General features: G+C 44.1%; 1 pseudogene; it reads left to right on the top strand.

The window, feature by feature from the left end:
• Positions 1–21,992: 21,992 nt before the first annotated feature.
• On the top strand, positions 21,993–24,384 carry LOC116738110 (annotated as a pseudogene).
• The last annotated feature ends 2,114 nt before the right edge of the window (positions 24,385–26,498 follow it).

The following is a 26,498-nucleotide window of genomic DNA, read 5'->3' as shown; positions in this document are numbered from 1 at the left end:
AATCCTTCAGGAACCTAGGAGGCAGCACTGACTTTCAGGAGTCATAAGGGTTAAAACCCTGGTTTTAGAGCAGGCAGCTTGGCCTTCTGTTGCTGTGTGACCTTAGACAAGTTACTTAACCTCTCTGAACTTTAGCTTCCTCATAATGTTGCTTTGAGGGTTACATGAGATGGTTTGTATACTCAGCTGCAAGCCTGGCACACTTAAGCGTAAGAGACACAATAGCTATTATTGGGAAGCATGTATCAGTCGTCCTTACATTCCCAGATTCTGCCAAAATGCTCAGTAGATGGTCAATTAACATTAACGAATTGACTGCAGTGATGCTAAAGGTGTGCATTATCTCCTGACCAGCCACATTCCTTTCTTGTCAAACCTGCCCCTGTTCTCCCCTTAACCCATGTTGTCTCCCTGCTGCCTGTTTGGACAAAACCGATTTGCCAAGAGTGGATACCGGCCTCAGCCTGAGCTCATCAGATGCTGTTGGGCTCTGGAGCTGTAAGGTCTCGGAGACCAGGGGTTGGCAAACCGCAGCCCTTGGGCCAAATGTAGCCCTCTGTCGGATTTTGTGAATACGATATTTATTAGAACAGGGCTCCACCCCTTCTCTCAGGCGTCGCTCAAGGCTGCTCCTGCACCACAAAGGCAGAGTTGGGTTGACTAGTTGCAACAGAAAGCGAGGGCCTGCAAAGCCTCGTGTAGTTACTACCTGGCCCTTTATAGAAAAGGTTGGCCAACTTCCTGTGGAGACCAACAACTGGCAACCAGTTTTTACCATTTGCATATTAAAAAGTAAGCCGAAAAGGCCATCTGCAGAAAGAAGTGGGAGAATGGCATAGACAGCAGAGCATTTGGCCACAGAAAGCAAGGGACCAGAGAAAGGCACGGCAGAGAAGAGAGAGGCTTGACGAGGGTTGGAGGGTCCACGTGGAAGAGGGCTTACCCTCCGGTTGGCAAGCAGTGCCGGTTCTGGGCGGGAGGCCTCAGTGCCTCCCCTCTTGGACCCCAGTGATGGCCGTCGGCTTCCCCTCGAGCAAGTGGCCCAAAAGGGAGCAACATAGAAGCTCCCTTCTATGTCTTTTATGACCTAGCTTCGGAAGCCACGCACCATTGTTTCTGCAATCCTGTTAGTTACACGCAGGTCAGGCTTATTCGGTGTAGCAGGCCCCACACCAGGCCAGGAATATGCCCAGGGGAGAACCCCGGAGGCCATCAGGTGACATTCCAAAGTCTCTGAGGTCCCTCTGAGCCTCCCCAAGGCGATTCATCGAGATTCTGCTTACTCTTATGGGCACCGTCTTCCTCCTTCTTACTTGAGAGAACCGGAGTATTTCGGTATCCTTGCAACACCTGAACTCTGACTAAGAAAGCGATGAAGACGGAAAAAGAGAGTGTTATTTGAGCCATCGCCTCTTGTAGAACGTGGAGGTCTCTGAGGTCTTGCCCTTCTGAGCGCCTCCTTCGTAGCCTCCTGTCTCTCCCTAGCATGTGGCATTCCACACCAGTCCCTCCACATATAGGCAGCAGGAGCCACTGTCAGGCCCTGGGGACTCGGCCGTAGACAAAATAGGAAAAGACCCTGTTCCCTGGAGCTGACGTTTCAGTGTGGGGAGACAGACACCAAGGAAATAGACACACCAGATGGTGGAAGGTGTCATAAAGATAATTAAAGATAAAGTGTGTGTTATTCTACAAAGGGTGGTCAGAGAGGGCCTCTCTCCTGAAGCAGCATCTGAGCAAAGACCTAAATGAAGAGACAGAGTGAGCCATGAGCGTATCAGAGGAAAGGGGGCCCAGGAGTTTGCAGGGAAGCCAAGAAGTGGGCAGTTTGCGCAGGATATGGGATCAGGGGAGAGACTTTCGACACGGGGACTAGGATTAGGATATGTCCTGTAACCAAGGAACAGTTCATGATTCAGGGATGCAGGAGAGAGAGGGATGAAATCCAGAGGCTAAAGAAAGGCATCTGCCTCCGACAGACTGGACCCTTCTCCCATCCTAACAGGAGGGAAGACAGGATGCGACACAGATGGAAGCAGGTTGAAGACGTGAAGATGACGAGGGAGTTTCTGGCAATCCAGAAAGCAAGCCACTTAGGACAACGCTTCAAAACCTTTAATGCGGAAATGAATCACCCAGTGACTTTGTTAAGACGCAGATCCTGATTCAGTAAGTCTCAGTGGGGTCTGAGCTGCTGCATTTTTTTTTTAACATTTTGATTTATTTTTGAGAGCCAGAGAGAGACAGAGCGCGAGCAGGGGAGGGGCAGAGAGAGGGAGACACGGAATCCGAAGCAAGCTCCAGGCTCTGAGCTGTCAGCACAGAGCCCGACGCGGGGCTCGAACCCATGAACCGTGAGATCGTGACCTGAGCTGAAGTCAGACATTTGACCGACTGAGCCACTCAGGTGCCCCTGAGCTGCTGCATTTGTGACAAACTCCCTGGTGAGGCCTGCGCTGTTGGTCTAGGACCACCTTTTAAGTACAAAGGGATGTAGGATATATGGAAGATTTGTGGGCAGTGTGTAGGGACTTTTGAGGTCTGTAGCCATCCATTGAAGTGAGGACAGTCACCGCAGCTGGTATTCTTCTCTCACCACTCGGGTACAGGGATGGAGTAAGGCGATAGTTGGGTTTCATCAAGAATGAAGACAGAGCCGACGAGCTAGTGGTATTTATGAGGAAGCAATTTATGAGGAAACAAATTTTTTGTGTATTTATTTTTGAGACAGAGAGAGAGGGTGAGCAGGGGAGAGGCAGAAAGAGAGGGAGACAGACAATCCCAAGCAGGCTCCATGCTGTCAGCGCAGAGCCCGATGCAGGGTTTGAACCCACAAGTCCTGAGATCATGACCTGAGCCGAAGCTATGAGTCAGAGGCTTGATCAACTGAGGCATCCAGGCACTCCATGAGGACGCATTTTTTTAATGACGTACCACTTAATGCAGTCTGGGCTAAGTAGGAAGTGAAAAACAGATATGATCAGATGATGAAAAAAATGATAGGGCCAAGGAATCACGGGCCTGAATGAGGTCAAAGAATCGCTGGGAGGGGAGCATTAGAAGCAATCAGGTAGGGGCACCTGAGTGGCTTAGTTGGTCAAGCGTCTGTCTTTGGCTCAGGTCCTGATCTCATGGTTCATGGGTTCGAGCCCCACATCGGGCTCTGTGCTGACAGCTCGGAGCCTGGAGCCTGCTTCGGATTCTATGTCTCCCGCTCTCTGGCCCTCCCCTGCTTACAGTCTATCTCTCTGTCTCTCTTTCTCTCTCAACAATAAAGAAATATTAAAAAATTTTTTTAATTTAAAATTTAAGAAGCAATCAGCTAAATAGAGAGGAGGAGGTCAGGAAGTGAGGGGCTAGAAATAGAGGTTTAGAGGGGATGACAAGGTCAAGCATCTGACCTCCAGAGTGGAAAACTGAAGACCATTTGAGGTGTGGAGGTCAAGAAACCGAGAGCCCAAGGTGTAAGATGGATCATTCCCCCCAAATAGTGACAGAAGTGGTTGGTGAAAACGAAGATAGTGAGTTCAATACTCAAGGCATTAAGGAACAAGGAGCAACAAAGAAGCTGGAAGATAAGAGCAGGTTTTTAGTCTGATGACATGAACTTCGAAGGAGCTTTGTGCCAGATTCTGCCAGATGCTGGGAATACGAGACAGGCACAGTCCCTCTCCTCAGTGCAAAGGGAAGCCAGGAAGGGTTTTAGACCAGTGCTACCCTCCCCCCAGTATATATGTTAAATTCTAACAACCCCATATGATGGTATTTGGAGGTAGGATAGATGCCCAGGAAAGGTAACTCTCTTTGCAAAACATATTCAGCACATGTCACGTGCCCGTGTCTCACACCCATCATTTCATGTGCCCAGTAGGAATCCTGTGCACTGGATATTACTATCCTCATTGGGCAGACAAGGACACTGGGCTTGGGGACCAGTGACGGTTAGAGCCAGCCCTTTGCTTCTTGTCCTGCCTCCCTCTGACCACTGTACTCTCCTGCTCGCAGCTTTGATGGGCAGGGTGAGGACACTGGACATGATGGCTAGGGACAGGTGCTCAGCCAGGAATGGAGAGAAGGAAAGGGTGCCAAGACCTGTAGGTTGGATTCCATCAGCTTGACCCAAGGCATAGGAATTGCTCTGTAGACTTTCTGCTCTTCTTTTTTTAATGTTTATTTATTTTGAGAGAGAGAGGAAGTGAGAAGTGGGGAGGAGCAGACAGAGAAGGAGAGAGAGAATCCCAAGCAGGCTCTATATTGTCAGCACAGACCCTGACGTGGGGCGTGATCTTATGAACTGTAAGATCATGACCTGAGCTGAAATCCAGAGTCCTATGCTTAACTGCCACCCAGGCGCCCTGACTTTCTGCTCTTCTATTATGACTTTCTTTCCCAAGTGTCTTCACTCTCCATGACACCCAATAATATTTACTGAGATATTTATGATGAGATGTTTGAACAAAGATTTTAGAAGAGCAAAGGGCCCAGGGAGGGTTTCAGAGACAGACGGCCTCCCTGTGTCTACTAACCCAGAGAACAAATGTGCAAGGTGTGGGGGCAGGGAGGCCGTCTCAGCCCTGAAGTCTCCCTTCCAGGGTCCTCAATACAGTTCATCTTGCACAAGGACAGCATTATGGCTGGTAAACTTTGGTGTGGGCAGGCGAGATATTAGAGGATTTGCAAGGCTGCTGCAGTTGATGACATCAGCTTATGTCACGAGAGACCGGCAGAGCTAGAAAAGGAGCCCACGTTCCTTATTTTACAAACACACAAGCCAGTGGCCTTGTCCACGGAATCAGCATTGGTTAGCGAAACAGAAAGGACATGAATCCCAGGCTCCTCGCTGGTTCTCTAATCACTCTAATCCTCTTAAAAAGAATTGCCATAAAACCAACAAAAACTCCAGAAAGAACTAGCATCTTTTGGATGAGCATGGCCTTCACTGGAGAGAGTTTTCTCAATATGCTTTTGGTGCCATTTTTCCTATGAATCAATCACAAATGTCCTGTGGGCAGCGCCCTGGCCAGGTACACCTGTCCACAGCTTTGCATTGTGGACTCTGAACTGTTGGCAGCATGGATGGATGGATGGATGGATGGATGAGTGGGTGAGTGGGTGGGTGGATGGGTGGATGGGTATGTGAATGTATGGATGACTGCAGGAAGGAGTTGGAGAATATTACCTGGACAGCCTCAGAGTACAAATTCTAGGACATAAAACGTCAAATTAACATTTGTTAGTGTTTCTGGCACAGAAGACTGTCTCTTGGTGGAAAAACTCTGCTTTTGCCTCCCAGTGTAGACATCAGCAGAGTGTTAATTACATGTAGTTATAGTTACCACTGTTGTTTTTATAATGTGTCTGACTCCCTCAATGAAGAGGTAGTAAACAATTAAAACACTTGCTCCTATACTGTCCTAAATACTCCTTTGGAGCGGCTGTGAAATCCACCATCCCGAGAGAGAGACAAGGGGAGAAAAGAAAGTGCCTTCCCTTTCAGAATACATCAAGCAGTAAAAAGTCACCAGTGGATGACAAGAGTGGTAGGGACATCTAAGGCTGAGGTAGCAACAGCAGGTTCCGGGGGCGGGGGGGGGGGGGGGGGGGGGAGGAAAGTCTTAATAAAGGCTCTGTTGGCTCTCTTGCCCCTGGGGTCTTCTGCTGGGCCCCTGACTAGGTCTGCGAGTCACTAGTCCCTCCTGTGGGGGACTGGTCACAAAGGTGTTTTGCTGCTTTTGGAAGTAGGCCGACCTGGGTTCTATCCCCCTAGCTTTGTGACACTAGTTACTTAACCTCCCTGAGCCTAAGTTTACTCATTTGTGATTAAGGACAGGATTGTCCAGAGTGAGTGATGTAGGACACTGGGTGTCAGGACGCGCTCAGCCAAGCGCTCACAGCGTGGATCTTCCCTCTCCCCGCGCTGCTGCAGGAAGCGGCCACAGGGAGGAGAGGCGGCAGGAGACGAGCCCTCCACTCGGATTCCAAACGGCTCTCTGCGGTGCCTCTGCCGGCGAGGTCCAGGCGCGCGTTCCGGAGACAGCGCGCCCCCTAGAGGCCGGCCTCCCGAACAAGGGTTGCGTCCAAGGTAGGACTGATTAAAAAGCTTTGGGGGGCCCTAGGCCAATGCACAAGGTGGAAAGGAGCTAATGAACGAGAGCACAGCTGTTGATTTCGTTTTCTGGAGGCCTAGAGGGGATCCTGTCGGTCCTAGCTTGCATCCCCAGGCCGCCGAATTGACCACAGTTGGCTAAGCGGAAAAAGCTTCTTTATTCGAATGGGAAAGACTCAGTTTCAACTACCATCTACTGAGCACTCACGAGGTTTCAGTCTCTGTGCTGGGTGCTTTCACTTACTTTATCCCATTTAAATTCAGTAACCCTTTGAGGGAGGGTTTGTTTTTCTGATATGGTAACTGAAGAACTCTAAAAGAAAGTATGTACCCATGGTGGAAACGTGGCTACCGCGGGATTCGTTTAGTGTGCTAGGGCTGCGGCAGCAAACTACCAAAACCACAATAGAAATGTATTGTCTCATAGTTCTGGAGGCTAGGAGTCTGAAACAAGGTGTTGGTCCCCTCCTCAGGTCAGGATCTTCTTCATACCTTTCTCTTTGGACTGTAGATGTCTCGTGTTTGTGTGGTATTCAGTCTGTATGCGTATCTGCTCCAAATGTCCCCTTTTTAGAAGGACACTAGTCATACCGGATTAGGATCCTAAGGGACTCTTGTTTTAACTTGATCACTTTTGTAAAGATTCTATCTCCAAGTAAGTCACTTTCTGAGACGCTAGGGGTTAACACTTCAACATAAGAATTAGGAGGACTCAGCTCAACCATAATGGGATTTAACCCACAACTGCTGATTCTAAGGCTGGTATTTGCCTATATAGCAGGATTCTTATACTTGGGTGTACATTAGATTTACCTAGAGGGACACCTGGGTGGCTCAGTCGGTTAAGCGTCGGACTTCGGCTCAGGTCATGATCTCACAGTTTGTGAGTTCGAGCCCTGCATCGGACTCTGTGCTGACAGCTCAGGGCCTGGAGCCTACTTCAGATTCTGCATCCCGCACCCCCCACCCCCACCCCCACCCCTTCCCTGCTCACACCCTGTGTCTCTCTGTCTCTCAATAATAAATGTTAAAAAAATTTAAAAAAAAGATTTACCTAGAGAATTTTTTTTTTAATTTGTAAGAGGTGTGTGTGTGTGTGTGTGTGTGTGTGTGTGTGTGTGTTTTAGAGAGAGAAAGTGAATGGGGGAGAGGGGCAGATGGAGAGAATATTTTTTATTTATTTATTTTGAGAGAGAGGGCTCAAGCATGGGTGTGCAGGTGGGGGAGGGGCAGAGAGAGGGAGAGAGAGAATCCCAAGCAGGGCTCGATCTCACAAACCGTGAGATCATGACCTGAGCTGAAATCAAGAGTCAGACACTTAACTGACTGAGCCACTCAGGTGCCCTGAGAGAGAGAGAGAGAGAGAGAGAGAGAGAATCTTTTTAAAAAAAATTTTTATTTATTTTGAGAGAGAGAGAGAGTATGTACAAATGTAGGAGGAGCTGAGAGACAGAGAAGGAGAGAGAGAATCCCAAGCAGGCTCTGTGCTGTCAGCACAGAGGTCAACTCGGGGCTCAATCTCACAAGCCATGAGATCATGACCCGAGCTGAAATCAAGAATTGGACACTCAACCAACTGAGCCACCCAGGTGCCCCGTAGATTTAGGTTATTTTTAAGATCTTAATTTTTCCTTTACATGGTGAATTAATGGGTGCTTATCTATATACACATCTACATTTATATCTCTATTAATATGATCATATCTAATGAAGAGGCTACTCCAGGACCATTAAGGAAAGTATATCATAAACAGGATTATGATTTATCCTAATTCATTGCTGTGTACTTGAGACTACTCAATCCTCCAAATCGTTGGGCTTGTTCAGATTGGTTCATGATTCTATGAATCTCACTTAGCTTATTCTAATAGCTTAGATTTTCACAAGGGTCTGGAGTTAGGACCATTTTGTCCAAGCTACTTCTTTGATCAGTGCTGTGTTTTTACCAATCTAGATCAAACAATACAGGTCACGATTTAGTGTGCCAATTCAGTTAGAAAGCTCAACTGATTAAGGTAGAGGAATCCAGAGACTGAAACTTCACTGAGTTAAGTGGAATCAGTTCAGTGGATTGGAAAAAGAAAGAGAAAAACAATTAGTTCCTATAAAACAGAAGAATATGAGTTGCTGAGACTCTCTTAAACATGTAGAGATAGCAAGTGCCTTGGCAGGAAGTGGTAACCAAAACATTAAACCACACCTTGAGAAAATGAGCATTAATTTGGGATTACAGCAGGGATAAAAAACAAAATACTGGTGGAAGAGAATAAGAAAATCTAATCTTCAGTGCCCACGGATCAGAATGCAACGTTTTGACTTTGTTCTTCTGGTTTGGAAATGATGGAGCTGCGTTTCCATTTTAGAAACAATGTATTTTAAGTACCTCAAATACCCCATATTCTGTAGGCAAAAGTAAAGACAGTTAACAGAGCATAAATCTGTTTCATTTGACTACATGAGGGAGCTTCAAAATCTCCTTTAAAGCCCTGGCTAGTGCATTGTTCAGAAACAGTGGTGACACAGGGATCTGGGAGGCTTTGGAGGTACCCAAACTCAGAGAGTGGTTTGCCAAACAAGGAGCACTGAGTTGTCATGGTGTGAATTTGCAAAACTTGATACCTTTAGTGATATGGCATTCGCCTTGAATTTTAGTGCACAGTACATTTTGTTTTCATTGTAAGGAAAAGGATATGAGCAAAGATAAGGTAGTATGTTTTTCATATTTCTTCCCTTTTCTACCCTGTAAATAAAAGGGCAAAAGATATTACCGAGCAAATGTTTAGAAAAATTTGGCTTATTTTCATGCTTAGAAGTTTTGCTATAGGGATAGTCACTGCTACTGTTTACATGAGACATTCCTACTGGGGAAACTAAACTCTGAAGTATTTACTATGCTTAGATAAAACACATATTTTTCCTTGTGAGTACAGCATGTTCAGGTTTATACATACCATGTGTAATTCCCCAAGCACTTTTTCCAGCTCAAAAGCATGACATCAGATGCATTTGTGGAAGTTGATGTGAAAATTCTTTGCTCTTTAAAATACTTGCTAACTGAGCCTTATTAAAAGTATGCCTTGTTACTGAATTGGCTTTTATTGGTATTGACTCCAAAAATACTGATAAAATAGGAGGGGAAAATTATCTTTTCCCCATAGAATTTGAATGGAGAAATCCAAGACTAAGGGTGAGAAGTTTGTCATAATAATAGCAGAATCCTAGAAAGAAGAGTCAAAAATGAATGCAGCCGAAGAACCCAGAGACTTCTCTGGTTTGTGCCATCCTGAGTCTCTGATTCATGTAGTACCCTAACGCCATTCTGTACGTTTCCATCATTCAGAAAATATCTAAACGGTCCATAGTATTAGGGAAAAAATTAGCCAATTGTGAACAGAGCCCAGAAGATGGCACAAAACATTTCTTTACCGTACTCATCACATCATTATTCAGTCTTGCCACCCGACTATGCCGCATAACAAGACCAGAAAACATCTTTCTCACTAAAGCAACTGAGGAATGCGTTAACGGGCGGAGCCCCTATAAACTCTCTCAAAGGACAGCTCTGTGGTTGCTCTGCTTGGGAGGCCAGGTGTGAGATATCACCACTGACACAGCCTCCCCAATCCCAATGGTGACGATGGGATCTTACAGTGGTAGAGATAGTGGCAGCCCTTAGTCACCAGAGGCAGAGTGGGTGCCTCTATGGTGGAGGGTAATCAGGATGCCTTTGCCTGAACTTTGATGGTAGTGAATTTGCCATGCTCCTGGAGTGAAATAGATGAGCCACCTTCTGGAGTATGGCTTGGTCTATATAAGAGGAAAACGCTCTTAGTAGCCAAACACCTGCCTTGAGCCACCACTGTGGACAGTCATGGCCTCTTACCAGTTTCCAGACTTAGGTCAATTTACAGACCCAAAGCTCCTTGATTCAAGAAGAGGCAGGAAGGATCCTGCTTGCTCCCACATAAGCAGAACACACGGGGCCAGAATCAAGGGTTAGAAATGGGAGTGGCTCTTTTTATTACTTTACCTAATGAACTCACTTCCAGTTAATTTTTGCTTTTCATCCTGATAACCTTGGGTTCTGCTGGTTTGGAGGTCTCAGTCCTGAAAGAGGAAATCTTTCCACTGGGGAAAATAACTACAGTTCCATTAAATTGGAAAGTGAGATGTCCACCTGGTCTTTTTGGGCTGTTTTATGCCATTGAACCAACAGGAAGAAAAGAAGTTCCTCTAATGGCCACAGTGATTGATCTGAACCACCACGGAGAAACTAAATTGCTGCTACACAGTAGGGACAAGGAGAACTTTGTCTGAAACCCAGGGGATTTTCTGGGGTGTCTTTAGTACTTCTATGCCCAGTGTTATGATGGAAACCATAGAAACAAACAAACAACAAATGCAAGATAGTTGACGACTCAGTCCTTTTTCGAATTTGGGCTATTCTGCCACTTAAAGAATCCCCACCAGCTGAGGTTCTGACTGAGGGTGAGAGAAATACAAAATGAGTAATAAAGGAAAGAAGTCATAGATATCAATTATGGCCTCATGGCCAATTAAAGAAACGAGGAGTGTATTGCTTTGCACATTTTCTCTTTTCTTGGTATCTGTAGGTTTTTATTTGCATATATCAACCATTTTCTTCATCTTTCTTCTTCTCATTTTTATTTTTAAATATAAGTTGTTGGAGAATAACTTTATAGCTTAGTCTTTAGGGTAACAGAATAGCAAATTGAATTGTGACAAGATTTGGGGGTTAATTAACATAATCAGTGATGGACATAGTGATTGTTTGGACCTTGCCTTTCTTCATTTTGAGGAAAGGGTGAGAACTTCTTCACTTGGAAGGACACCTGTATCTTATTAGTTAGAAATATAAAGTTGCTTTGCTATTTTATAGAAGTTGCAATGTTTAGAGAAAGGTGTATATGGAAGCTGTATAGCCAAAGGCGTAGGCTGTGTCAATTATTAACTTATTGCTTCTCAGCTCCAAATCCATACTTCATTGCCTGCTCTGTGATAATGGAGGTGGACCCTATAAATATTTCTCCCTTGCCTACTGAGATGATGCTAAGTGTTGTTGGTAAAAGGTACTGGAGGAACACTGGAGGAAATGGGGTTTTGCTTCCTGGTTCTAATGTGCTTCTCATAAAACTAGGCTTCCGCCGTGAGGGTAGCTTGTCAGGCTGGGTTCCTACAGTAAGCAGGGGCCAGCAGCCCCTGGTGGTCAGTTGGCACATGGCACGTCCCTGTGGGCAGCTTCCCCTGGCCCACCTTGGGCAGCTTCACAGCAGAATGGTGCCAGCATGGCACTTCCCTGTGAACAGCTTTCCTTAACACCCCAGACAGCAAATTTAGGCAAGTTGAATAGCCCATATCCAGCAAGTCCCCCTAGCACAGCACCCTAGCATCCATAAGCCAAGGAATGCCAAGGATTGTCAGGAACCACCACCAGCTGGAAGAGACAAGGAAGGAGTCTTCCATAGAGCCTTTGGAAAGAGAATGCCCTTGCTGACACCTTGATCTTGAACTTCCAGCCTCTAGAACCGAGAGACTTCCCGAATCCCAGTCTCTTCCCAGGTGTTCTCTTCCCTAGTCGGCACATTACCTGGAATCAGGGGTAGTGACAGAATGCATTACAGTGCATCACCTCTACAAGGGGATAATGAGACACAGTGCATTATCAGTACATAACCTCTAGTAAAGGGTAGCATGACAAAGATTTTTAAATGTTTGCTTAATGTGCTCAAAGAGAAAAATTAAAGCATAGTAGCTATTAATAATGAATGATAAAAAATTATTAAATCCTTAGTTTTTATTATGTGACATTACTGCATCTGTTAGTTGGCAGGAAAGCACCCTCAGGTTCCAATGTGTCCATTCCCTGACTGCCAACAGACTGCTGACATGTGCGAAGGGCTCCAAGTATCCATTGGGTCACCCATATAAGGCATTTATAAAGTATTCTTGTCACATTAGAACTTGACTGGATCCAACCTACTTTTCCTCTGTTGTCACTAATACTCCTCTTATCTCGTTTGTCCTGTGCCTGTGTTAAAAAAAGGACATACATTGCTACTAATAACCAAGATGCTAAATGGTGATTACAACTAATAATGCAAAGATTTTTTGAAAATATATAAGATTGTCTTTTTATGTACAGGAATGTGTGGAATTGATATGAGAACTGGAATCTCATATCAATTTGGAATTGGAATGAGGATTGATGAGAAATTCATCTGTACCCACTTAAATGATATTGCACAACAAATACAGGTACCAACAGATCCCATTTTCATTTCCCCATGATTTTTATCTAAGATAATATCCTATGTAGATTGGTTATTTCCATACTTTGTTTTGTTGTAATCTACTTAGTAGGTCCTGTGAAATGTTATTTTGCCTAAGTGACTTGAGACTGGAGTTGATCTTTTGGCCAGAAGCCCTTGGCACTAAGGGGTTAGTGCTAATTTTCCTTGGGGGTGTTCTACTGGGCATTACTTGATGTTGTCACATAACTTTTAAGATATGTTCTGGAAATTTTGTTGATTAGTCTATATTCTATTGCATAGTGTGGAACACGTATAAAGCTTAGTTAACCTCTATATACTATGATAGCTTATTGCTGACTAGTTATAGTGTATTTAGGATTGCCTATAATAATTTAAGCTGCTTATTGATGTAATGGTAGCAACATGTAATCTTGTACATTACATTTACTGAGATGTTGCCTTTTTTATTTTAAAAGACTTATACAAATAGAATTCAAGTGTGCCTTTTACTTCAGTGAGGGTTAATTTGCAAAAATTTTTAATGACATCCCACTGATTTCAGATTTCACTTGAAACTGACTTCAGGAAATTGTCCTGTATATTCCAAAAGAGAGAAAGAAAATTATGAGAGAAAAGCAGGCAGAAATTGAACAAGAATAAATGAGTATCAAAAATAGTGAATGAGAGATGCTTAACTGACTGAGCCACCCAGGCGCCCCTCTCACTTAATTCTTATACAGCTTCTTTGAGTCAGGCATTATCACCCTCCATTTTACGGATGAGAAAACCAAGCCTCCTCCAAACATTCCCTTTCTTTTTAATAGAACCTGGCAACTTCTGAGGACCTTAAAGCCCTGTTGGGTGGAGGCTGAATTCCTTCTCACACTGAAATTCCTCAGGGTCAGGAAGTGAGGACGGTGCCCTGCTCTCTCTCCATTTTAGCTTCCAGAACATTACCCTTCATCCCTATGCCCAAGATCCTAAAAACAGTTTATCTGGAGTCAGTTTTTGAATGAAAGTCCATCAGATGCTAAAGCACATGCTCTTTCCACACACTCCACCTGGGAAGATGAGCCAGCAGTGGGGTCATCTGTGCTCTTACCTCCCAGGCAAACCAGTGGGGCAAGTCCTAGAGTTAGCTCTCCAGGTTTCAGTTTCCCCACCTGTAAAATCAAAGTACACCAGCTGTGTGTGTGTAAACGGGGAAATGAATGTGAGTGGATCAGTTGTTAAGGAGGGTCAGTGTATGCACTGGTTAAGGACCTGGGCTCAACAACTGGAAAGGTCAGAGTTCAAAGCCTGGCTGTGACAATTCTTAGCTGTGTGAACTTGGAAAAGTTGCTCAACCTCCCCATACTTGACTTTCCTGAACTTCCTCTTTCTTTTGACCCAACATTTTACTATGAAAATCTTCAAACATGTAGGCAAGTTGAAAAAATTATACAGTGAGTACCCATATACCTACCGTCTAGATTCTACAACCAACATTTTACTGTTACCTGCTTTACCCTAATCTATCCATTCCTTTATCAATGTGTTACAAACTGAATGCTTGTGTCTCCCCCAAGATTCATACATTCACCTAATTCCCAGTGTAGCTGTATTTGGAGATGGGGCCTCTAAGGAAGTAATTAAGATAAACTGAGGCCATAAGGGTGGGGCCGTAATCCTGATAGGATTCCAGTGTCTTTCCGTAAGAGGTCATGCGAGTACATGGTGAGATCGCAGCTGCCTACAGGCCAAGAAAAGAGGCCTCAGAAAGATGCCTACCTTGTCAGCACCTTGAACTGTGAGAAATAAATTTTCTGTTGTTTAAGCCTCCCAGTCTGTGGTCTCTTGTACACAAGGGTCTTGGTAGCCCTAGCAGACTAATATACTGAATATTGATCCAACTTACCATTTTGTGCATTTCAAGATAGGTTTGCAGATAGCAGTACATTTCACCCGTAAACATGTCAGCATGCGTATCATTAACTGGAGTTCAATATTTATTTACGTATTTCTTTAATCTTATTAAAAATAAATATATGACTATTAAAAACATATATGTTGTATGGACATATATGTGCTGTGTACCCCTTTTTGACAGTCTTTAAGAATTTACAGAGTGAAGAGCTTGTATACAATAGTTTTTTTTTTTTTTTAACTTCAGTTTGGGGCTCCTGGGTGACTCAGTTGGTTGAAACTCTGACTCAGATCATGATCTCATTGTTCATGGGATTGAACCCCGTGTCAGGCCTTTGCTGGCAGTGTAGAGCCTGGTTGGGATTCTTTCTCTCTCTGCTCCTGCCCTGCTCATGCTCTCTCTCTCTCTTTCTCAAAATAAATAAATACACATCAAAAAAACAAACAAGCAAAAAACTTCAATTTGAAGGAAAAGCTCTTGTTAGAACTACACTTGTTGGTTTCAACACTTTTTGGACATCATCAATTGCTGAAGTATGATTCTATGGAAAGGGAGTTGAAATGGGGTTCAGAGATTGGATTATCATGCTGGCTTGGTCAGATCTTTGCAAGTCCATCAACTAGAAAATTCTGAGGATGTCCTCCACCTTTTCAGCTTATTCAACTCATTTATTCTTTCATTCAGTTATTTAATTCATTGAATAAGTGGTATTAAAATCCGTGGGCCCCTCATTTGCATAGGCCCTTCTAAATCCTGGCAAAGACTCTGTAACATATTCATGTGGTCATGTGTTTTCATAAGATTTACAAAAATAAGAACTTTCACTTTAACTGGTTAATGGCTATGTTTTTGCCACTCCAGCTTCCCCTCTGTCACCCTGTGCTGGGTGGTGTTGGAGTGGCCATAAGCACTTGGGGGCTAAGGAGAAGTTGAGTTGGGGGATCCATTTCGGGAGGGTTTCTTGGCAGGTATCAATGTGGTTCACAGTCATTTCACATACAGTGAAGTTACTGTGAACTGTCCAGATGCAGGCGTGGCTCCAGGCTTTCTCCAGCCATATACTGTGCCAACTTATCTGACACTGTGACATGAAGAGGCAAGAGGTCATATTGCTTCATGAGCGTGTTCACAGTGCCCACCATCAGCAGTATAGGGGTACTAAAGGAGAAGCAAGGCTTGAAATACAGCACCGGAAGCTGATCTGTGGAACATTTTGATCATCAAGATGAAAACTGGGGGTGGAAAATTTGGTTCTGTTGGCTGAAAGATCTCTTCTGGGAGGAACATCCTCGATCATGTCCTGAAATCTTACAGTGCGCATATGAAAAAACTTGATAGAATTTCTCCCAAATTACTTAGCAATCCTAAACATTTGCGAGGCATTAGAAATCATGAGCTTGGGGGACGCCTGGGTGGCACAGTCGGTTAAGCGTCCGACTTCAGCCAGGTCACGATCTCGCGGTCCGTGAGTTCGAGCCCCGCATCGGGCTCTGGGCTGATGGCTCGGAGCCTGGAGCCTGTTTCCGATTCTGTGTCTCCCTCTCTCTCTGCCCCTCCCCCGTTCATGCTCTGTCTCTCTCTGTCCCAAAAATAAATAAAAAACGTTGAAAAAAAAAAATTAAAAAAAAAAAAAAGAAATCATGAGCTGGGGAGCTGAAGGAAACTTTTCTAATTTATTGATAATAAAAAACAAATTTCAATCAGTTATGCTAGAGAAAAGACTGAAATCTTTCTCTTTCCTCTATAAAAATGACAATTCAAACATTGTCATCCTATAAACAGGTGATTATGTAGCCAAAAAAATGTAAAGAAAAAATATTATACAGGTTATTTAATCATTAACTAATAAAAATTTTTTATTTTTCCAAAATTTATAATGTAGAGGTGATTTATTCAGCCATTAACTAATAAAAATATCATGTTATTTTTCTGAATTTTGAAATATTTGCAGTATTTGGAAGCTTTCTAAAAATTTTGGTATATTTTTCTCATTCTTAATATTCATTTTCACAGCTCAAGTTGTAGTTATTTATAGTTCTGTATTATTTTTCTTAATGAGGGTGCCCCGGATTGAATAAGCTTTAGGCTTCAGAAAGCTGAATCTTTCCGTGTGTCACCCTAAGAGTGACAGTGACCTGATTGGGCCACAGTTGTCAAAGAAAATGCAGAAAGAATTGTGAAATTTGATAGTCCCACTGGCATCAATATTCCTCATGGGTATTTCATTTTTGTTCCAAGATGCCTCCTTAAAACCAGGCGGTGAAAGTATTCGAGTGCTAGCTTCTGTTTGCTGAGCGGCTGGCCTGGCCCCTTCTGACTCTAACATGTGTTTGTTACTGTTGCTGCTGTTCCGATGCAGCCATCACTGTGTTCCAGACTCTGTTAAGCACATTACACACAAAACCTCAATCATTCTTCACAGCAACCCAGGTAAGCACTGATTAAATTTCACAAATTCATTCATTCAAGAGCATTTACTGAGCGCCCATAAAAGCAAGGCGTAGTGCTAGCCACTGGGAATAGAGTGTTGGACAAACAGACAGGGTCCCAGCTCTCTGGAGCTGAAATGTTAGTCAGGGAGACAGACATTAAGAACTAGGTGATGATATGTAGAGGGGACAAAGACATTCATCTCAGTCTGAGGAGTTAGAGAAGGCACCCCTGAGAGGGTGAAAAGCAGAGACCCTGTCCACGTAGAAGTCAGCTAGGCAAAGAGGGACAACAACCATCGAGGCAGGGTGACCAGCATGTGCGGAGGCCCAGATTTTACAGGTAAGGATGCACAGGGTCATTTACTCATTCATTTGTTCAACCAATATTTATTGAGCACCTGTGATGTGCCAGGCATGGATCTCAGTCCTGGGAAACTGGTGAGTCAAGGTAAATATAAGGCCTTCATGGCACTTATATTTATTTCAAAGGAAGAATAAAAACAATACACAAATTAAGTCTGTGAATAACTATCTTATAGTTGTAAGTGCTACGGAGGAATAAAATAAGATAGATAATGTGTTTTGGGGTCTGCTTTTGATTAGTGTTCAGAGAGGGCAGCTTAAAGGAATGGCATTTACTAGTGAGCTATAACCTGAATGACAAAAAGGAGCTTTCATACCAATACCTGAGGGAAAAGCAACCCAGGCAGAGGAAATAGCAAGTGCAAAGGCCCTGAGGTGGGACCAACTGCGCAAGTTGGAAGATTAGGAAGTAGGCTGGTATGACTGGAATAGAGTCGGAGAGGGAAGCAGGGGCCAGCTCCTGAAGAACAGAGTTTCCTACCTGGGGCTTCTGGTGTGGTGGACTTACTGTTCCACCCAATCCTGGGGGCAACCAGATATAAGCACAGCCTTATCTATTCCCTCAGGGTTAGGAGTTAGGAAGTGGTTCTGGGTACTGCAGGAGGCCTTTGGAAAGCTATATGCTGGGAGTAACGGGTTCTGACTTTCGAAGGCCAGTCCGGCTGCTCTGTAGAGAATAGATGGTACGGCAAATGGTGGTGGCCCAGAGACCATTCAGGAACCTGATGCTGAAGAAGAAGCTGGAGAGGCTGATGGAAGTGGAGATACAGAGACATGAACAATTTGGGACATTTTGGAGGTAAAGTGCACAAGTGATCTGTCCAAGCCCGCACTGCCAGCAAGGAGCAGAGCCAGGGTTTGTGACAGTTGAGTTGCATGCAGATGGAGTCTCTGAGATGATTACTTAGGTGGAGCAGAGACAGTGTTCATCACAGTTAAGGGCCAAGGCGTGAACCTGACTCTGATGCTGGCCAGATATGACCTGAAAGAGATGCTTCACTGTACCTCTGTTTCTTCATCTGTAAATTGGCACGATAATCATAGCTACCTCAGAGGGTTATAGTGAGAACACACAGCACCCAGAACAGTTCCTGGCATACAGTCAATAAATGTTAGTTATTTTTTAGATAAATAATGTACAGGGGCGCCTGGGTGGCTCAGTCAGTTAAGCATCCGACTCTTGGTTTCGGCTCAGGTCGTGATCTCACGGTTTGTGAGTTCGAGCCCCACATCGGGCTCTGCACTTGCAGTGTTGAGGCTGCTTGGGATTCTCTCTCTCTCCCTCTCTCTCTGCCCCTCCCCTGCTTGTGCATGTTCTCTCTCTCAAAAAAGATAAGCTTAAATAAGTAAAATAAATAATGTAAATAAAATTTACCATTTTAAGTACATAGTTCGGTGGCATTAATATCTTCACACTATGTACAAACATCACACTATCCACTTGCAGGACTATTTCATCTTTCCAAACCAACATTCTGTACCCATTAAACGATGATTCCTCATTGCTTCCTCCTTGTCCCCAGTGTTCTGTTTCCTGCTCTCTGTCCCTATGAATTTGCCTATTCTGGGCACCTCAGAGAAGCAGAATCATACACTATTTATCCTTTTGAGTCTGGTTTATTTCACTTACCACAATGCCTTCAAGGTTCATTCATGTGTCAGAATTTCATTACATTTGAAGGCTGACTGATATTCCACAGTATGTACATTTTGTTTAGCCATTCATCTGGTGATGGGCACTTAGATTATGTCTACCTGTTGGCTCTTGTGAGTGATGCTGCTATGAACAGTGAATATGTAAGTATACGACTTCCTGCTTTTAACTCTTTTGAGGATATACCTAGAAGTAAAATTTCTGGATCGTATTGTATTTCCATGCAATTTAACTTTTGGAGGAACTGCCGAACTGTTTTCCAAGTGGCTGTACCATTTTACGTTCCCACAAACAGCGCACAGGGGTTCCTATTTCTCCACATCCTGGCCAACACAGACTACTTTCCAATTTTTTGGTGATAGCCATCCTAATGAATGTGAACTAGAAAAATCATTTTTTTAAAGGAAAAAACTGAAATTTTCCCAATAGATGCTTGGAACCCGGCTGTTGGCAGATGCCTTTTGTCCTCCATTGGCTACTTCTACAGGTAAGAGCCAACATTTAAAAATTTTTTTTCAACGTTTTTTATTTATTTTTGGGACAGAGCGAGACAGAGCATGAACGGGGGAGGGGCAGAGAGAGAGGGAGACACAGAATCGGAAACAGGCTCCAGGCTCTGGGCCATCAGCCCAGAGCCCGACGCGGGGCTCGAACCCACGGACCGTGAGATCGTGACCTGGCTGAAGTCGGACGCTTAACCGACTGCGCCACCCAGGCGCCCCAAGAGCCAACATTTTAAAGTTAGGAGATTTCTCTCTCTCCCTCTCTGTCTCTCTGTGTCTCTGTCTCTGTCTCTGTCTCTCTCTCTCTCTCACACACACACACACACACACACACACACGGCTTCTCCCGAGACATCCCACAGATCCAGGCCAGGACATACGTGGGCATAGTTGTTACATTTCTGCATACATGTTCTATGAACCTTTTTACTGGAATAACCCACTTTGCCTTGCTTGAGGCATACCTTTTATTTCCCAGCTGGCTTTTTTTCTTCCATGGTGGCCATCCCTTCTTCTGCCTGGTCACACCCTCCTGTTCATCAAGGCCCCTGTTCTCTCCTCTCTCGACGTCTCTCCTTTCTCTTCAGCTCAGTCTGGTTCAAGGAAAGAGGAAGTTGGCAGTGCTGTTTGTTAGGGGGAGCACCAATGTCCTGAGGGGTCCCTGAGGGTAGCTGCAATGTGGTAGAGCTGAGCAATTAGAGATTCTGAGTCAGTCTCTGATGATTACCCCAAAAGGCTAGGCAGTAGCATTGTGAAAAGTCTCTAAGCCCCCACTCTAGGACCACGCTGATTGAGATCATCCACGAATCTCTCCAGGTATTCTTCCCCTTTTATTTTCTATTCATTCATCCTTTCATCTAGTACACATTTACTGAGCACCTGCCATGTGCCAGGCATAGGCTGTGGGGATACAAACGTGGTTCCTTCTCTTCCCCAGGACTGATGGGGGAGCTTCTGAGACACTGAGACTAGTTGGGTCACTATTTTCCATTACAGAAACCACCAAGAAAAGAGGGAAACCGATAGCTAGTATTGCTTGGGTTTATTGTAGGGCAGTGACAGTGGACACTCAAACTTGAGTGTGCTCAGAATCACCTGGAGGGCTTGTTGGGACACAGGTTGCTGGAACCCATCGTAGAGTTTCTAATTCAGTAGGTTTGGTGTGCGATCTGAGAATGTGAATTTCCAACAAGTCCTTAGGGGATGCTGATGCTGCTGGTTCAGGACAGACCTTGAGAAACTGTTCTTTTTTTTTTTTTATATTTATTATTTAGAGAGAGACAGAGAGAGACTGCACCAATGGGGGAAGGGCGGGGAGAGAGGGAGACACACAATCCAAAGTAGGTTCCAGGCTCTGAGCTGTCAGCACAGAACCCAACACAGGGCTCAAACTCAGGGACCATGAGATCATGACCTGAGACGAAGTCAGATGCTTAACCGACTGAGCCACCCAGGTGCCCCGAGAAACACTGTTCTATGAAAACTATGCCAGAGTTGTTGTAAGAAAACTCCCTCCCCTTTGGCTGTATCTGCTTAGCTAAACATCCCAATTCATACAACAGCCATTGCTGTTAAATGTTACTGGAAGGTTGCTGAAATGCCTGGCTGTCTTGATAGCAATCCCAAATTATTACTGGGGCTAGAAATGAGCTATCCCTTTGGCTGGGCCCACATGTGGGGAAAGGAATTTTACCTCAGAATAACAAACCAGTAACTTTCTGAGTTGTTAGTTCTGCATGCCAGGGATCCTTGGAAAAGCCCTTTTAAGTCTAGTTGGAATCAGCTTTGAGTCTTTCCCTGAAGGTGAAGCTACTGAGGCTGCTGTTGCCAAGACCACTCACTGGAAATGGCGGCTCCCCCAAGACAACCACTCATCTCTGCAGAGACACATCTGGAACTCTAATCACTGGCGTTATCAGGAGGTCACTGTCTTGTCTTCTCTTTTTCCGGGCAACTAGGCAGCTCTTAGTTTGTCGGTTCAAGAACTGAATTCTACCATCTCCACTTATTTAAAATTTGTCCTAATCAAGAAACAAGTATTATTTTATGTATCCTCACCGTCTACAGTAAAAAAGGGAGTGGAGTAGGAGAAACTCCTAACTGCCCTTTGACGGTGTAGATTAGTATTTACAGGTGCATATGACTCTATCTGTGGTTCTTTTTCCTTTCACTTTGGATCTGTCCTGATTTGAGGGAAATCAATGCTTTCTTTCCTGGTGGTAAAATTCTAAACGATGTTTTACCTAAAGCAGTGGTTCTCAGCCTTGGTTACACATTGAAATCATCTATGGAACTTTATAAAGTACTGATCCCAATGGCCAAAGCTGGAACAATTTGGGCAACAAAATCAAATAGTATTGGATTATAACTCAAAATATAAATAAATATCCGTGGGCCTGTACTGACCTACATAAAGACTTGAATAAAGAAATAGGGGCGCCTGGGTGGCTCAGTCGGTTGAGCGTCTGACTCTTGATTTCAGCTCAGGTCATGATCTCACAGTTTGTGAGAATGAGCTCCCATCAGGCTCTGTGCTGACAGTGCAGAGCCTGCTTGGGATTCTCTCTCTCTCTCTTTCTCTCTCTCTCTCTCTCTGTCCCTCCCCCACTCACACACACCTTCTCTCTCTCAAAATAAAAAATAAACATTAAAAAAAAGAAATTGGGAAAATAGACAAATCTCCTGTGCAGAAGAACTCTAAATAAATTATGTAGAGACTCTGTCCTCTAGGACGCAGAGCATAACTCCTTAAATTGCATCTGTCCCCTCCTACAACCAAAAAAGAAGCACAACACCTGGGGGGCCTTTTTGGAGTTTGGAAACAACATATTTTTCACTTGAGTGTGCTCTTCCAGCCCATTCACCAAGTGACCTAAAAAGCTGCTAGTTTGGAGTGGGGCCCAGAACAACAGAAGGCTCTGCAACAAGTCTAGACTGAGCCCCACTAGCAGTTCGGCTGCTCGGCCCGTATAATCCAGGAGATCCCATGGCGCTTAAGTTGTCAATGGCAGATAAGGATGCTTTTGGAGCCTTTGGCAGGTCCCAACAGGTGAACCGCAGCCCAAGTCCTTAGGATTTTGGAGCAAAACTCTGCCGTCTTCTGCAAATAACTACTGTCCTTTTGGGAAACAGCTCTCAGCCTGCAACTGGGCTTTAGTAGAGACTTAATGCTTAACTATGGGCCACCAAGTTTACATGAGGCCTGAGCTTCCCATTATGAACTGGGTGTTATATGATCCACCAAGCCATAAAACTGGGCATGCACAGCAGCACTCCATCATCAAATGGAAGTGGTATATTTGTAATTGTGCACAAGTAAGTTACATGAAAAAGAGGACCAAATGTACTTGGTCTTCACCCCTGCTGGACTATCTTCTCTCCCCCCACCTGCACCTCCCCAGCCTTGCCTACAATCAATAACAGAGTAAAAGAAGATTTGGGCCTGGTTTACAAGTGGTTCTGCAGAAATATAAAGGCACCACACCCCCTGAAAGTGGACAGCTGTAGAACTAAGGTCCCTTCCTGGGACATCCCTGGAAGCAGTGGTGAAGGGAACCCGTCCCAGTGGGCAGAACTTCAGGCAGTGCACCTGGTTGTCAGTTTGTTTGGAAGAAGAATGGCCAGATGTGTGATTATATACTGCTTCATGGACTATGGCCAATGGTTTGGCTAGATGGTCGGGGACTTGGAAGAAACATGATTGGAAACTTGGTGACAAGGAAACCTGGGGAAGTGTATGTAGAAAGCCCTCACTGAATAGGAAAAAAATGTGAATATATTTGTGTCCCATATGAATATTAACCAGAGGGTGAGCATAGCAGAGGCGAATTTTGATAATCAAGTGGAAAAGATGACTCATTCTGTCTTTCCCCAAAGAGAGGCTCTGTCATATCACCTAGAGGGCTCATGAACAAAGTGGCTATGGTGGTAGGGATGGAAGTTATGCATGGGCTCAGCAACATGGGCTTCCACTCACCAAGGCTGACCTGGCTTTGGTCACCACTGATGGCCCAATCTGTCAGCAACAGAAACCAATACTGAGCCTCCAACAGGAAATGATTTTCCAGGGTGATTAGCCAGTTACCTGGTGGTAGCCTGATTACACTGGACTGCTTCCATCATGGAAGGAGCAGTGTTTTGTTTTTACTGGACTAGGTTCTTACTCTGGATACCAGTTTTCTTTCTTTGCCTGCAATGTTTCTGCTGAAATTAATATCCATGGACTTACAGAAAGCCTCATCCACCATCATGGTATTCCACACAGCATTGCTTCTCATCATGGAACTCAACAGCAAATTAAGTAAAGCAGCGGGTCCCTGCTCAGGGATTCACTGGTCTTACCATGTTCCCCTCCTCACCGCACCCCACCCCCAACCCCCATGAAGTAGCTGGCTTGATAGAATGGTGGAATGGCCTTTTGAAGACTCAGTTACAGCACCAGCTAGTTGGAAATACCTTGCAGGGCTGGGGCAAGGCTCCCCAGAAAGCTGTACATGCTGCGAATCAGCATCCAATATGTGATGCTGTTTGTCCCCTAGCCAGCATTCATGAATCCAGGAATCAAGGGGTGGAAATGCAAGTGGCACCACTTACTATTACCCCTAGTGACCCACTAACAAAGCTTTTTGCTTCCTATTCCCACAACCTATGCTTTGCTGGTCTAGAGGCTTTAGTTCTAAAGGGAAGAATGCTTCCACCAAAAGACACAACAATGAGTCCACTGAACTGAAAGTTAAGATGGCTGCTGAGCCACTTGGGCTCCTCATGCCTTTGAATCAACAAGCAAAGAAGGGAGCTATGGTGCTGGCTGGGGTGACAGATCTTCACTACCAAGGGGAACCTTGACTGCTACTCCATATGGAGTGTAAGAAAGACTATGTCTGGAGTATAGGAGATCCCTTTCGGTGTCTCTTAGTACTACCATGCCCAATGGTTAAGGTAAAGGGAAATCTACAACCCAATCCAGGCTGGACAATTAATGGCCCAGATCCTTCAAGAATGAAGGTTTGGGTCGCTCCATCAGGTAAAGAACCATGGCCAACTGAGGGGCTTACTGAGGGTAAATGGAATACAGAATGGGTAGTAGAAGAAAGTACTTATAAATACCAGCTACAACCATATGACCAGCTAGAGAAACAAGGAGTATAGTTTTCATGAATATTTAAGCTATAGGATACCAAGGAGAAGAGTAAACATTACTCAAGGACTTTATCTCCTCTTCTGGATAAGGGGTGGTGTGTTTTCAGCTGTATGCAAGATAGTTGTATTGTGTTTGGTGGAATTATGACTTTGCTGTTGTCTTTATTTGGAGATTAAGTATGGTTTAAGGAGATGCATATGGGTGCCATGCCTACAAAGTGTGGACTTGTGATGATTAATTTTATGTGTCAATTTGCTAGGCTATGGGGTACCCAGATATTTGGTTAAAATTTATTCTGGATGTTTCTATGAAGGTATTTTTGGGTAAGATTAGCATTTAAATTGGTAGACAGAGTAAAGCAGATTATCCTCCTTAAGGTAGGAGGGATTCATCCAATCAGTAGAATGTCGACCTTCCTCCAAGTAAGAGAGAACTCTTCATATATGACAACCTTTGAACTAGGAAAAAGGCTTTTTTCTTGACTTCAGACTGAAACTGAAACATTGTTTCAGGCCTTCAGACTCAGATCAGAACTATTTACTATCAGGCCTCCTCTGTCTCCCGGTGGCCAAACTCACCTTGTAGATCCTGGGACTTGCCAAACTCCATAATTGCCAATTTCTCATAATCTCTCCCTCTCTCTCTGTATGTGTATATCTTTATATTCTATTTATCATCTATCTATCTATCTATCTAATCATCTCCTATTGGTTCTGTTTCTCTGAAGAACCCTCACTAGTACAGGGAGAATGGACATATCTCCCAAATCCATTCTCTGCAAATCTATTCTGCCCACAAGTAGGTGGAACATAACTCCCCACTCTAAGTGTGGGCTGTACAGAATGACTTCCTTCCAAAGAGTACAGTATGGAAAGGGGGAAAAGAGTAACTTTACAGTAAAGAAACCTGACAAAACACTACCTCAGTCAGGTGACCAAGGTCAACATCAACAGTGACAAGTGATGTTGATAGTATGTAACCTTGATATGGTGTGATGAAAATGGCACTTTACCTCTGTGGTCTTACTCCCCAAGAACTGTAACTCCATGGATCCAGCCTCAAGAGCAGGAGCATAGAGAAGTGGTGACTTGGGCTCTAATGCTCTCTTTTGGCACTGGGAAGGACTGTCCCTTTGCATGTATCAGCCCCAGGTTTTTTGGTGAGAAGTATGGTCTCCAAAGGGATGGAGTGATCATCTGGAGAAGGAAAGATAGACTTTTTCATACTATGAATTGGTGGAAAAAGTTATACTAGTTTTACTTATATTTTCTCTTTCCATAATTAGTATGTAACATTTTTGCCCTTTTTTGGGGTAACAACTTTATTGAGATCTAATTCATATGCCATATATCTTATTCATTTAAAGTATACAATTCAATCGTTTTTAGTTTATTTACAGAGTTGTGTAACCATCAGCACAATTAATTTTAGAATATTTGCATCCCACCAGAAAGAAACATTCCCTTTATCATTCCCTGCCTCATTTCCTCCCTAGGCCCAGGCAACCACTAATCCACCTGTTTCTGCAGATTTGCCTACTCTGGACATTTCACATAAATGGAGTCATACAACACGTAGTCTTTGGTGACTGATCGGCCTCTTTCACTTAGTGTTAATGTTTTCAAGGTTCATCCATGTTATAGCACGTGTCAGTACTTCCTTTCCTTTGTTGCCAAGTAATATTCCCTCATATGGATATACCATATTTATTTATTCATTCATCAGCTTATGGACAAGCAAGGACTGAATGCTTGTGTTCCTGCCAAATTCATATGTGGAAGACTAATCTACAATGTGATGGTGTTTGGAGGTGGGGTCTTTGGGAGATAATTAGGTCATGAGGGTGGAGCTCTTGATAGGATTAGTGCCCTTATAAAAAGAGGCATACAAGAGCTGACTCCCTCTCTCTCAACCCCCAGGAGGATATAATGAGAAGATGACCATTTGCAAACCAAGTAGAGGATTCTCATCAGAATCCAACCACGATCTTAGATTTGCAAGCCTCCAGAACTGTGAGAAATAAGTTTCTGTTGTTTAAACCACTCAATCTATGATAATTTGTTGTAGCAGCCCAAACTGACTAAGATATAGACCTTTGGGTTGTTTCCACTTTTTGGACGAT

The sequence above is a fragment of the Lynx canadensis genome, chromosome A1, assembly GCF_007474595.2.
Source record: "Lynx canadensis isolate LIC74 chromosome A1, mLynCan4.pri.v2, whole genome shotgun sequence".
Lineage (NCBI taxonomy): Eukaryota > Metazoa > Chordata > Mammalia > Carnivora > Felidae > Lynx > Lynx canadensis.
This window is presented reverse-complemented; position numbering and strand designations above follow the sequence as displayed.